The 13,557-nt window shown below is 39.7% G+C and overlaps 1 pseudogene; it reads right to left on the reverse strand.

Annotated features, from left to right (window-relative positions):
- Positions 1 to 6,868: 6,868 nt before the first annotated feature.
- LOC126594214 (oxysterol-binding protein-related protein 3A-like) lies at positions 6,869 to 8,358 on the reverse strand (annotated as a pseudogene).
- Positions 8,359 to 13,557: the final 5,199 nt, after the last annotated feature.

The following is a 13,557-nucleotide window of genomic DNA, read 5'->3' on the forward strand; positions in this document are numbered from 1 at the left end:
TTTCACAAGCCTAGTGTTAAAGCTTTTTGTATCTGGAAGAGATCCCCTTCGGATCTTTCCCACCAAATCCTAGGGATCTGGAGATTTGAGCTTTTAAAATTTGATCTAACGACTATAAATAGAAGATTTCTCTAAAAATTATAATAATTATAACTGTTTGATTAAATTTCAAGAATCCAGATTCCTAGAACTTTGTGGTATCTCTTCCCTTTTGAATCAGTGCAGGTGTCAGGTGTCGGTTGAGGTGTTCATGAGCTTTGCTATTTATAATATCGCTGATATACATAAATTCTTCACAAATCTAATCTTTTATTTGTGGGTCCCCCACTCAAAAAAGATAATAATTTGTCTCCCTTTCGATTTGACAAACTTGAATTTTGTTTTTTTTTTTTTTTTTTTTTGTGGTGAGTTTAGAACTAAAAGTAATTTTGACAGAGGGTTGTTTGAGCTAAACCGAATAGCATCGTTCAAGTTTGGCTTGCGTTACTTCTTATATGAACTTATCTAGATATGATTTTCTTTTCTTTTATTTATGAATTCTTTTGAGTTAACATTAACATGAAAATTTAAGATTAGATTTATATCTCTCATTTTTTCGATTTGCTATTGGTTGGATTTCAATTGTTTTTTTAAGCAACAAGGTAGACATGACAATATCGTACAAAACTCGTTAATACGACAAAAAATAATAACAAAACGGAAAATTAAAAATATTTGAGTTGAGCTTTAATGTGTTTGAGTTGAGACTCGTTAGTTAATTAATTTAGTGTTGACCACAGTTATCCATTTCAACTCGTTAAATGCATGTCTCTTTTAATAATTGTACATAACCCCCTTATCAAACTCATTCTAACTAACTTTTGGATATCGGAAAGGCAAATAATTTCCTACAGTACATGCTTAGAAGATTATAGCTGGATTTTTGGGCCTTGTTGATTGTTGTTTCAAGCTTCAATCGCCAAAAACAATTCTTAACATGTTGGGTAGCGTTACTAATTATTTTAACAAGTTGGGTTTAAATTTGAGTTGTATTACTTGTTAGCTTAATCAATTGACACAACAAAAATCATTAAAATAATAAATAAAAACGAGCACAAAAATATGACTCGTTTCTTATTTAGAGTCCCACAAGCAGCCTTGATAGGGAAATTAATACACACGCAAACGGGCTAAAAATCTCCTATAATACTTGCAAGAATGACAAGGTTATTGTAGTATAAACGGATCTCGCAAGGTTATTCTCCACAAGGATTATTAAATAAATCGAAGCAAACCAATTTCCAATTAATTATTGTAAAGTAGAAAGTTGAGATAATTGATTTTATAACCTACTTAAATTAAAAACGAATTTAATTAATAAAGGTAAACTAAGCTGCAATATTAAAGATGAAGAAAAAAAGAAACAGTTTTGGAGAAATTAAATAAAAAAAGGGTACTTTAGATATAGACCCTTGTAACTCTTATTTCCTATATAAAAACTCACCTAATTATAAACATTCAAATAAAACTCAAATTTAAAAGTGAATGCCATGTAGGAAAGTAATTGACCTATTAATACAAAATATTTACAACTTGTAGTACCACAACATTCAAAATAAATCAATAAATATTATTACTCACCTTAATTACAATGAACAAATAATTTATTGCATATTATTACCCCTAACACACACACACACACACACACACATATATATATACACGTTCAAATGTATCTAGTACTACCACAAGCTCAATATATATATATATATATATATATATATATATATGTACGTATGTATGCACAATACTACATATATGATCAAACATATTATACTAATTAATGTGCCCATATGTAAATTTATGATGAGCAAATAACATATATTTTGTAGGTATATTATTTTGTATGTATCATCATATATATTGGGCACATTTTCTTATTATATGTACAAAATAATAGGTAAAATAGTATTGAATAAAATAATAATAATTTTTTTTATGTAGGTACATTATTTTGCATGTATTTTGCATACATTGGGTTTGCTTTATTATGTAGGTAAATTATTTTGCATGTATTTTACATATAGTGGGGAAATTATTTTGCTTTTTTATAAGCAATCTAGCATTTTAAAATTTGAATAGTAGGTGCACTGAATCAAATAACATTTTTTGTAGGTAAATTATTTTGCATGAATTTTTACGTATACCAGGCTTTTTTTTTATCTTTTTGTTATATACATGTGTGCGAAATAATTTACCTACATTTATATGTAAAATATAATTTGTTGACTTAACTAAGCATGTATTGTTATATATGTTAGGCATGTTTTGTTGTTATTATATATTAAGCAATAAATTTATTATTTATTATTTTCGTAAAATCATTAATTCTCCCTTACAATCTATATGGAACTAATTGTGTACATCAAACATTCAAATAGGGGTGTTTTGGGCATCAAAAGTTTTTAAATGTGTAAAGTCAAATATAATTAATGAATTTGCTGATGTGGAATCTAGTTAATGGGTTTTATTTGAGTAAAAAACTTATGACGGGTTTTATGTGGAGAAAATTAAATTTCAAGGGCTAAAGTCATTGTGAACACGAAAAATTCCTGAAACGAAAGAGACAAGAACAACGTGCACACAAACAAATATTTGTATTTTTGATGGTTTTGGGTTACAATCTCTCTCTATTTTGATCCTCTGATTCGATCTCCGTAAGGTGTTGATTTGTGGATATTTTGTTGATCCAAGGGCCGTCGAGGCTTGATCTTGGATGAACTGTTGGAAGTTTCTTCAAAGGGCCGTGGGCTTGATCTTTGAAGGTGGATTTGAGCGGATCTTCAAGGAGCCGTTGGGGCTTGATCTTGAGGATGAACGGATGATGAACGATTGTGCTTTCTTCAAGGGCCGTCGGGGCTTGATCTTGGAAGAACGATGAACGAAGAACGAAGAACACTTTCTTCAAGGGCCGTCGGGGCTTGATCTTGAATTGGTGGATGATTGTTGATCCAAGGGCCGTCAAGGCTTGATCTTGGAAGAACGATGAACGAAGAACGAAGAACGCTTTCTTGATTCTTCGGGAACCTGGATGCTTGAGAGCTTCGGAGTTTCAGAGCTTCAGAGCTTCAAGAATTTTGCCTAATGATTTTGGTTTCTTTAAATGAATGAAATAGGCTTGTATTTATAGAATTTTCCAAGGCCTAATTTTGAATATAATATCCCAGATGAAATAAGTCGTTTCTGCCAGGTGTTGACACGTGTCTTATTTGATGACTTTTCCAACTCATTTCAATTTTCGTTGAGTCACATGCTACGTGTAAAATTTATGCAATACATGAGCGTTGACACTTTGATTTATCGGTCAACATTTATTTACCGAAATTTCGATGTCTACAAATGCCCCAACTTCAAAGCACGTCGTATACATGTGATTGTCACGTGTAGGAGATGCGTTTTGAAGTCCCTTACTGTAGATGTCGATCCAAGGGCCGTCGAGGCTTGATCTTGAATTAGGCTGGAGATTTCTTCAAGGGCCGTTGAGGCTTGATCTTGAATTTGGTTGGAAACTTCTTCAAGGGCCGTTAGGGCTTGATCCTTGAAGGTTGACTTGAACACATGACAAGCAGGCACGAGGTGAAGGTGACGACTTGTTGCTCTGTTCAATCTTTCTAATTCACACCTGAGCAGTTTGGTCAACGGTATGATCTTCAAGATTGATGGGCTTTTCTTCCAGTTGGTGACTTGATCTTTAAGGATTTGATTCAAGGGTGGTGAATCGGCACGTGCAGCCTACAACGCCTAGTAAGTCGACCCAAGAATTTGAGGGTTAAAACGAATTCACCGTCAGAGTGATTGCAACTTTGATGATATGAGATACTTTTTCTTTTGAAGAAGTAGCGGATGAATCGGCACGTGTTTGGTTGCACTTGTCTCCACATGCTTCAAGGTATCATCTTCATTTCCTTTATCTGTTCCTCAGGCAGATGTGGCATCTTCTCGAGTTCTTCATCTCAGACTCTTTCTGCCGAGTTGACTGAGCATGCTGCATTCTTCTCTGCTTGTTTCTTCAGGCAGATATGGCAGCTTCTCGAGTTCTTCAGCTCGGACTCCTTCTGCTGAGTTGACTGTGCAGACTGCATTCTTCTCTGCTTGTTCCTTCTGCACCTTGTCTCCACATGCTGCAAGGTATCATTTTCACTTGCCTTATCTGTTCTCCAGGCAGATGTGGCAGCTTCTTTGGAAGTACAGCAGCAGTGGGAAACGAGTACTTGAGAGCAGTGCTAGGTAGGCAATCAGGGAAGGGTTCCAAGCAGTCGGTTCCTTACCCGAGTTTGAGTGGAAGTTCCGGCATATTGTTTTCTTTATCCTTGTCTTTGTAGGTAAGAACAAGGACAAAGGAAAGGACAGGGAGAACGTATGATATGAGATACTCTTGCTTTCTACCCTGGTGATATGAGATACTTTTGCTTTGGAGTCATTGGCTTGCGGAGGTACCCCAAAGAATAAGGAACATTGAATGACTCGAGAGGCTTCGTTGGGAAAGCATTTTTTTGGAGATGAAGAAAGGCTTTGTATGTCTGCCTTGCTATGGAAGGCGAAGGTAGACAATTATAGGAAGTTCTTTGATACCTGTAGAGATACTATTCTTTCACTCGTGTCGGCAACCAATGCGTGATTGATCTATATGGCTTCACGTGCTTTCTTCTTTATCAGAAATCTTCGACAAATTGTCCGTAATTTTCGCCAAGCTGAGTGTGCATGTGACAGGTGTTGACGCGGCTGAAAAAGACTGGCGCCTCTTTGATAACTGGGATCGGCGCTTCGACAAATTACCCGTGATTTACACAAAGCTGAGTTTGCGTGTGATGAGTGCTGACGTGGCTGAAAAAGACTGGCGCCTCTTCGATATCTGGGATTGGCGCTTCGACAAATTGCCCGTGATTTTCGCAAAGCTGAGTTTGCGTGTGACGGGTGTCGACGCATCTGGAAAAGCAAGATGCTTCTCCGATTTCTGAGCTTGCCTCTTCGATTTTTGAATGGCCTCTTCGAATTCTGAGCTCGCCTCTTCGATCTCTGAAATCCCGTCGAGTGCTGATTTTTTATAGAGGCACGCTGTTCGTTTCAAAGCACACTTGAATTTTACTTGTGAAAACTCCATTCTTGCACTTCTAAGATCTTGATTCGTCCGACCTTTTCTTTCTTCAACACTTTGAAAATGTCAGGACCCTCCGATCGTCGTTTTGACTTGAATCTTGGTGAAGAGGCAGTCCCGCCTTCTCCAGACAACATATGGTGCCCATCCTTCATATCCCCTACTGGTCCTCTTACCATTGGGGATTCGGTGGTGAAGAATGATATGACCGCTGCGGTGGTGGCCCGAAACCTTGTCACCCCCAGAGATAACAGACTACTTTCCAAACGGTCTGATGAGTTGGCTGTTAAGGATTCTCTGGCTCTCAGTGTGCAGTGTGCAGGTTCTGTGTCTAATATGGCCCAACGCCTATTTGCTCGAACCCGTCAAGTTGAATCATTGGCGGCGGAAGTGATGAGTCTCAAACAGGAGATTAGAGGGCTCAAGCAGGAGAATAAACAGTTGCATAAGCTCGCACATAGCTATGCGACAAACATGAAGAGGAAGATTGACCAGATGCAAGAATATGATGGTCAGATTTTACTTGATCATCAGAGGTTTGTGGGTTTGTTCCAGCAGCATTTGCCTTCGTCTTCTGGGGCTGTACCGCGTAGTGAAGCTCCGAATGATCAACCTTTGGCTCCTCTTCTTCCTGGAGTTCCGCCGAGTGGTGAGGCTTCAAACAGTCAACCTCCAGCGCCTCTTTTTCCTAGAGCTCCACCGAGTGGTGAGGCGGCACCTGATCGTCCTTGAAGATCCCCTCTTGTAAATTTGATTTGATTTGATTTTTTTTTCTTTTGTTTTAAGGTATGTATAATGCAAATTTATGTAAAATTTCCAGAAAAATAAATAAAATGGACCTTCTATTTCTCTCTATGCATTTGTTTTTTTTTTTTTTTTTTTTTTTTCTTTTTCTTTTTCTTTTGGTGCTGGATGCACCAAGTTCCATCATTTTTTTATTATATATATATTTTTTTATTTTATTTTTTTTTTACAATTTTTTTTTTTTTTCTCTTTCTGCACATGGTGCCCATGCACCACCAGAAACTTTTGATCTGCCATGGGCTGTTCCCCATCTTTGATCCACCATCCCATTTTCTATTATTATTTTTTTTTGTATAAATTTCGATGATGGGCTGGGGAATTTGCAGGGAGCATCGACGGAGATGGACGGAGAAAGGGAGCCGGAGGTGTGGAGTTCGTGGCTGATCATCCTTGCTGGGCAGAAGGAAAAGTCTTGCAAATGAGGCAGGGGAAGAAGCTTCATCGTTTCCACCACTGAGCACAGCCACCGAGCATATCCATTGAGCACCCATTGCACCGCATGCTGTCACAGAGGAAGGGATCACCAGCTGTGCCGCTGCCACGTTGTTGACATCTTCAACTTCTCTGCAATCTTTCGCCAAAGTCTACCACACCCGCAACGTCCTCACTGGCCATAACGTCGCCGTGAGAGTCATCAACAGGAAGCAAGCTCTACGAGGTCCTTGCCAGGCACAACGACTGCACAAGCTTTGCACAGTCACTGCACACCCGTTTGCACTATCTACCGTCGCGGAGGAAGGTGAGAGCAGACGAGTGAAGACGAGAGCAGATCTACCATTTCCTCTGAAACTTTACAATTCTACCTGATCCCAGCACCTTGAACCTTGATCTTGAACCATTTCCCCTGAAGGCTTAGCGAAACTCCGACCGAGAGAAGACGAAAGCAGGCTGAGGTGAGAGGAGGGGCTAGGTGGCGTGCACAGCTGGTGGTGGAGAAAATTGGAGCAGCGAGGATTGTCAGGGGTTGAACTCTATTGATTTGACGTCAATCGCTTCGACGCTGTCCGAGTTGTCTATTGCAGCCCGGTGTTCTGTGTACTTTCCATTGTAACGGTACACTTCCATGTCATCCCATGTTGTCTTGAAGACTTCATCTGTTTTGTCAAACCACCTTGGAGTAAACTCGTGTCCTTTTTCCAGTCGATTTTTCTTCTCAGCTCTCTGCCTCTCCTCCAAGCTGCTCTTTTCAAAACCGGCTTTGGATAGGTCCCCCTGCTCCAGCGCGTATCTATCAGGACGCAGGCGATAATCTGATGCCAATAATTTCTTAGGAGCAGTGTCAAAGCTGTTTATTTTGTGTGCAAAATGTGTGTACTGGAATTTGTCATTTTCTGGAACATCAGCAACTCTCCAAACCTCTTTCAGTTCAGTGCCAGGAAGTGGCTCCGTTACAGGGTTGATAACTCATCGACTCGTTCCATTTTCCAGTCATCAATATTTTAGGATCCTCGGCAGAATTATAAACATATCCATCTACTTCATAGCGACCAGATCCAAACCAGCCGCATGGTTGGAAATACAGCACAACTTTGTCCCCTGTGGTCAAATTGGTCAAAACCATATCTCCTGGTGAATCGACCCATGTTCGTCCAAAAATTAAGTTGTTAACTTTTGTTGGAGGGGGTGCAAATTCAAATTCTACACCATCTCTTTTGAGGGTCAAACGCGTTCTTCCGACTGGATAGATATCAAGTGAGTTCCCAAAAAATTTGGTTTTCACCTTCGACGTTATGTCATAAATAAAATGCTCATTTTCAGCATGACCAGCACTCATAGGAGGGTGATGACTGACCTGTTCTGATAGAAATCTAACTCCCCCATGATTAACCATTTCATAAGTCTCACCAAGTATTGGATTGAATGGCTTCCAGGTTCGTTGAAAGGCAAAGTAGACAGATATGAAAAATGATGCAACATATACTGATCTCATGTATGGATCCTCACATTCATCTGCAAGATCTAACAGATGGGAGTATTCCATAATCTCTGCCATTTTCTGCAGCATAGTCATTGGCTAAAAAATAAGTACTGGAAGGTTCACCATTGATGTGACGTCAGAGCCAATATACTTCTGCATTATCTTCCAGTAACCATCCCGATCCTCCTGCTTCCATCTTCCTTTCCTTGCTTCGTCTTCGAGATCTTCCTGGCCTCCATCTGGATTGATAACCTCCAGCCCCCTCATAACCCATTATGCCGTTGACGGATTTGGTCATGGCGCTACCTAGATTGGTCAAAGTGGAAGCCATGGAAGCGAAGAAACCTCCGCTTTGCTTCGGATCCTTGGGATTGGGAGCCATCGCCGATGTAAAACCCTAGATCCTGGTTCGCTCTTGCAACAGCTTCTGGAGAAGAAGAATACCAAGCGACCGAGAGAAAGGTTAATTTCGGGAGGAAGACGGAGACAGGATAGGAGTGGGTTTCTGAGTCTGTAAACTGGAGAGATGGGTCCAAATGGATTTTGGGCTATGGAGAAGAAGCAGCCTTTGGGCTTTAATGAGGGCCTGGATTTTTTAAGCGAATTTTAAGCAGGCCTTGGTCTCTCCCTTGATAAATGACAAAAAGTGAGAGTGGGCTTGGGCCAGATCTTGTTTGAAGGAGAGGCTGGTGTTATCCTAAGCTGCGTCTGATATTTGAGCTTTGTTCCTCAGCTGCTAAGACCTGCATGTTGTTGTCCATATATATATATATATATATATATATATATATATATATATTTTTTTTTTTTTTTCATATAGAAACTGTTTTTTTTTTTTTTTTTTTTTTTTGTAATATAATTGACCTTCTTCAATAAAGCATTTATTTTTTATTTTGATGTGACTGAACTCGAAGTTGAATGTTCAAGCTGCCTACGTACCCTTCCAAAGAAAGAGATCAAGTCAAAACGTAGTTCGAATACATACATATTTTTTGGTATATATATATATATATTTTATTTTAATTATATATATATATATATATATATATATTTTTTTTTTTTGTGCCATTTGCAGTTTTAACTCATGCAGGCAAGGAGCGTTTGGTGCCGTGTTGCAGTTTCAGCTCGTGCAGGCAAGGAGCGTTTGTTGTCGCCTTTTATGCTCGTGCGAACAAGGAGCTTTGTGCCATGCAGTTTAGACTCGTGCAGGCAAGGAGAATTGGTGAATTTGTCAAGCAATTTTGGAAAGGCGTTACTCACAATCTTCATAGCAAGGAGCCTTGACTGCGTGATTGAAGAAGTCTCCGGGTAAGAAGTCGCGCATCGTGATGGCAACAGACGATCTTTGTGTCGTAATTTCATCATCTTCAACACGTTCACGTTGCTTTGAAGGTTGACAAGAGCTGCTTTGCCCCCTTTTCGATTGGCGGACTTGTGGAGGAGACGTATGCTTCTTGTGCAATTTCTTAGAAGTGACTTGAGTCCATCCTTCAACTTTGCTTGTCTTGGAGGATGCCCCCAGCGGTTGAGGTGAAAACTTTAAGTCGAAAGAGCCAGAAGTGAAAGTGGTATAGTTTGACTTCACCACATCGTCAAGATCTAGCTCGATGATTCCTTTCTGAGCCAGCTTCATGATGAGATCTTTCAGCACGAAGCACTTTTCTGTCGGATGACTGATGAAGCGGTGGAATTTACAGTATCTTGGACTGTCGGTACGATTCATCTCTTCCGGCCGTCTGCACTCAGGCAAACTGATCACCTTCTTGTCCAACAGGTCATCCAGCATGGCAACCACATCAGAGTCGGGGAATGGATAAGTCTTCTCCTCAAGCTCCTTCAAAGTGCGTCTACGCATCTCTTGATCACGAAAAGCTTCGGTTTGAATCGCTTTGCCTCGTGTGGAGATTTTGACGGGAGATGTGTTGACCGTCATCGCTTCCTTGGTGGGTTTCCATGCAGCCTTTTCCATCAAACTGCATGAACTTTGGTGGTTGATAACCCCTCGGCATCCTTAAGGCGTCGATCTTCTTTGAATACGGCTTTGAGTGCAACCCGGAGGTATTTGAGCTCCCTTCGTATTGTGCCTTGATGGTGTTGGTGATCATCTCTTGCAGCTGCTGGATAGAAAGAGATCCCATGAGTGCCGCTGCTTGGTCTGGCTCGGGCTTCGCATCGTTTTTCTCCACCTGAGGCTCATCTTCTAGGTTAGGGTTCTCGTCGTCCTGTGGCTCCAGTCGGCTGACGAGTGCAGCGATTTGCAAGTCTTTTTCTTCCACAGTTCGGGTTAGCCTTGCGATTGCTTCATTCATCTGAGCTAGTTGTTCTTCAACGGAGGTAACGCCGATAGTCATGACTTGTGCGACTAATAGACGTGACTTTCCTTTAGACATCCAGGATGCTGATGAAGAACGTCGTTGGTTGCTTTGAGATGTCATCTTATGTGCCTCAGCATCATGCTTCGGTGTCCCCAGCGAGGTCAGGTTGATGACAGACTCGCACCTTGGATGCTCCCCTTGCTCTTTTAGCGGCACCAATTTTGAAGTGGCATGTTGAGGAGCGGTTGTGGCGCCAATGGATTGTCCGTTTGCGGCAAAAGTGCTTAGGATCTTTCCCTCAGTGGTTGCAAGAACGGCTTGTCCCTTGCTTGATGCCATTGACTTTGAGGTGTGCTTGGATTCCTTGAACGGGGAAAGAGATGAGAGGTAGAGATTGTCCCACCGGGCGTGCCAATTTGTGAACACGAAAAATTCCTGAAACGAAAGAGACAAGAACAACGTGCACACAAACAAATATTTGTATTTTTGATGGTTTTGGGTTACAATCTCTCTCTATTTTGATCCTCTGATTCGATCTCCGTAAGGTGTTGATTTGTGGATATTTTGTTGATCCAAGGGCCGTCGAGGCTTGATCTTGGATGAACTGTTGGAAGTTTCTTCAAAGGGCCGTGGGCTTGATCTTTGAAGGTGGATTTGAGCGGATCTTCAAGGAGCCGTTGGGGCTTGATCTTGAGGATGAACGGATGATGAACGATTGTGCTTTCTTCAAGGGCCGTCGGGGCTTGATCTTGGAAGAACGATGAACGAAGAACGAAGAACACTTTCTTCAAGGGCCGTCGGGGCTTGATCTTGAATTGGTGGATGATTGTTGATCCAAGGGCCGTCAAGGCTTGATCTTGGAAGAACGATGAACGAAGAACGAAGAACGCTTTCTTGATTCTTCGGGAACCTGGATGCTTGAGAGCTTCGGAGTTTCAGAGCTTCAGAGCTTCAAGAATTTTGCCTAATGATTTTGGTTTCTTTAAATGAATGAAATAGGCTTGTATTTATAGAATTTTCCAAGGCCTAATTTTGAATATAATATCCCAGATGAAATAAGTCGTTTCTGCCAGGTGTTGACACGTGTCTTATTTGATGACTTTTCCAACTCATTTCAATTTTCGTTGAGTCACATGCTACGTGTAAAATTTATGCAATACATGAGCGTTGACACTTTGATTTATCGGTCAACATTTATTTACCGAAATTTCGATGTCTACAGTCATATTTTCAGTAATAAAAACACTAGGGATATGCCGTCACCTTAACAATCTTATATAGTTATCTCAATTACTTATAATATATACATGCATATTTTGAATGTTAGGTTTTCCTAATATATGCCTACTTGGGCCCCTAACATAGAGCGTATATCAAACATGCAATTCGTTTGTGGTATTCAGATCAAATTTAAACATGCATGACTCATTAAGTTATGTGAAACCTTTTGAAAAACCATGCAACCCTTATGACGTGGTATTCATCCTAGGTGAACTTGCTCATATTAATCACAAGAAGCCTTCGTCAATTTTATGGATCAGCCTCCGACCAAAATTGCATCAAATTACTTTTAAGAATATCCTAATGGTGATCAAGCATCAAGATAATTAGATAGTTTAAATCAGTGATTAATAACTCGAAAACCTGCATGCATATAATCATAAGCAAATTGAAGAGAAATTACATATTCTTGCTAAGGCGCGTGGCTTAACCTAGCAAAAGGAATTAGTTATGCATATTCATAATTGAAATCATAGAAAATATTATTAAGAATAAAAGGAATGAAAACACCTTAAAGTAGAAAATCTCCAAGAACCCTAGCAATTATTCTTTGTCTCCAAAGTTGCATAAAAGAAAGCGTAGAGAAATACAGTGGATGGCAAAGCAATATATGTTGCTATCCATCGCACAAACCCTAAAAACCAAGTCCTTTATTCCAACTGGGAAAGATAACTAAAATAAAATAGGAAACATAACCCTAAATTAAATAGTAAAATTCGCCTAAAATCTGGAGAGCCACGTTCTGCACCCTTAAGTTGCTCCAAAACTGGCCCAATATAGTTGGATTTGATGTTTAAAATTCGCCTAAAAAAATAGAAGTTATATGAAATTTTTGTAAATAAAAAAAATAATAATAATGTAAAAAAAAATCAAATCAAATGCAACGGCTAGTAGTCGTTTCATTTGAATTTTTTCTTAATAAATCCTGTCGGTTATAACCGACAGGAATAGCAAAACATTAAAAAAAAAAAGCCAGTCAGCCCTTTGGCCCTTTGGCCCTTTGAAATTCCATGGGGCCCTTCCAGATTCCCGAGCCCTCTGGCTTAGCCCTCAGTTGGAGATGGTTTTAGGGCTATTTTTGACCCTCTGACCCTCTGGACCATTCGGTTGAAGATGACCTTATTGGCCCTATGTCATGAAAGATATTTCATGAAAGTTGAATGGAAATAAGTAAGTCATGTTCTACTAAAGTTCTTATTTTGAGATTTTGTGAAGATCAAATTCATATTAATCTTAAAATTATGTTAGTTTAGATTCAAAAGCTTAATATATTTAATAATTTAATAAAGCAAAATCACGGTGTGATTTGCGTTTGAAGATTGAGATGATGGAACCTCCACATAAGACATATTTCAACAATTTCACAAGCCTAGTGTTAAAGCTTTTTGTATCTGGAAGAGATCCCCTTCGGATCTTTCCCACCAAATCCTAGGGATCTGGAGATTTGAGCTTTTAAAATTTGATCTAACGACTATAAATAGAAGATTTCTCTAAAAATTATAATAATTATAACTGTTTGATTAAATTTCAAGAATCCAGATTCCTAGAACTTTGTGGTATCTCTTCCCTTTTGAATCAGTGCAGGTGTCAGGTGTCGGTTGAGGTGTTCATGAGCTTTGCTATTTATAATCACTGTTCTAAAAATCCCCGCCTAGCGCGGCCTAGGCCCCGCCTAGGCGCTAGGCCCCAGCCCACCGCCCCGATTAATGCCTAGGCCCCAGCCCACCGCCTAGGCACCCGCCTAGACCCGCCTAGGTTGCAACTCACTTAGACAGAAAATACATAACTTTCATTTTGCATTTTGTTTTTTTCCAATAAATTGTAAGAGACTTGTTGCATACTTGAATGAACAAACATTATATCATTATTTCACATGTTTTCATTATGTTCCAATACTTCATGATATATATGCATTCTATTTTGTAGTTTATGATGAAATTATATATATTTCAAGTAGAAGCAGATACTTATTTTCCTGAAATATGATAGATTTACTTAAATCCGCCTAGTCCGGCTAGGCGCCCGCCTAGCCGCCTAGGCGCTAGGCCCGCCGCCTAACTAGCGCCTAGCGACTTTTAGAACCTTGTTTATAATATCGCTGATAT

The sequence above is a fragment of the Malus sylvestris genome, chromosome 12 (genome assembly GCF_916048215.2).
Source record: "Malus sylvestris chromosome 12, drMalSylv7.2, whole genome shotgun sequence".
NCBI classification, from domain to species: domain Eukaryota; kingdom Viridiplantae; phylum Streptophyta; class Magnoliopsida; order Rosales; family Rosaceae; genus Malus; species Malus sylvestris.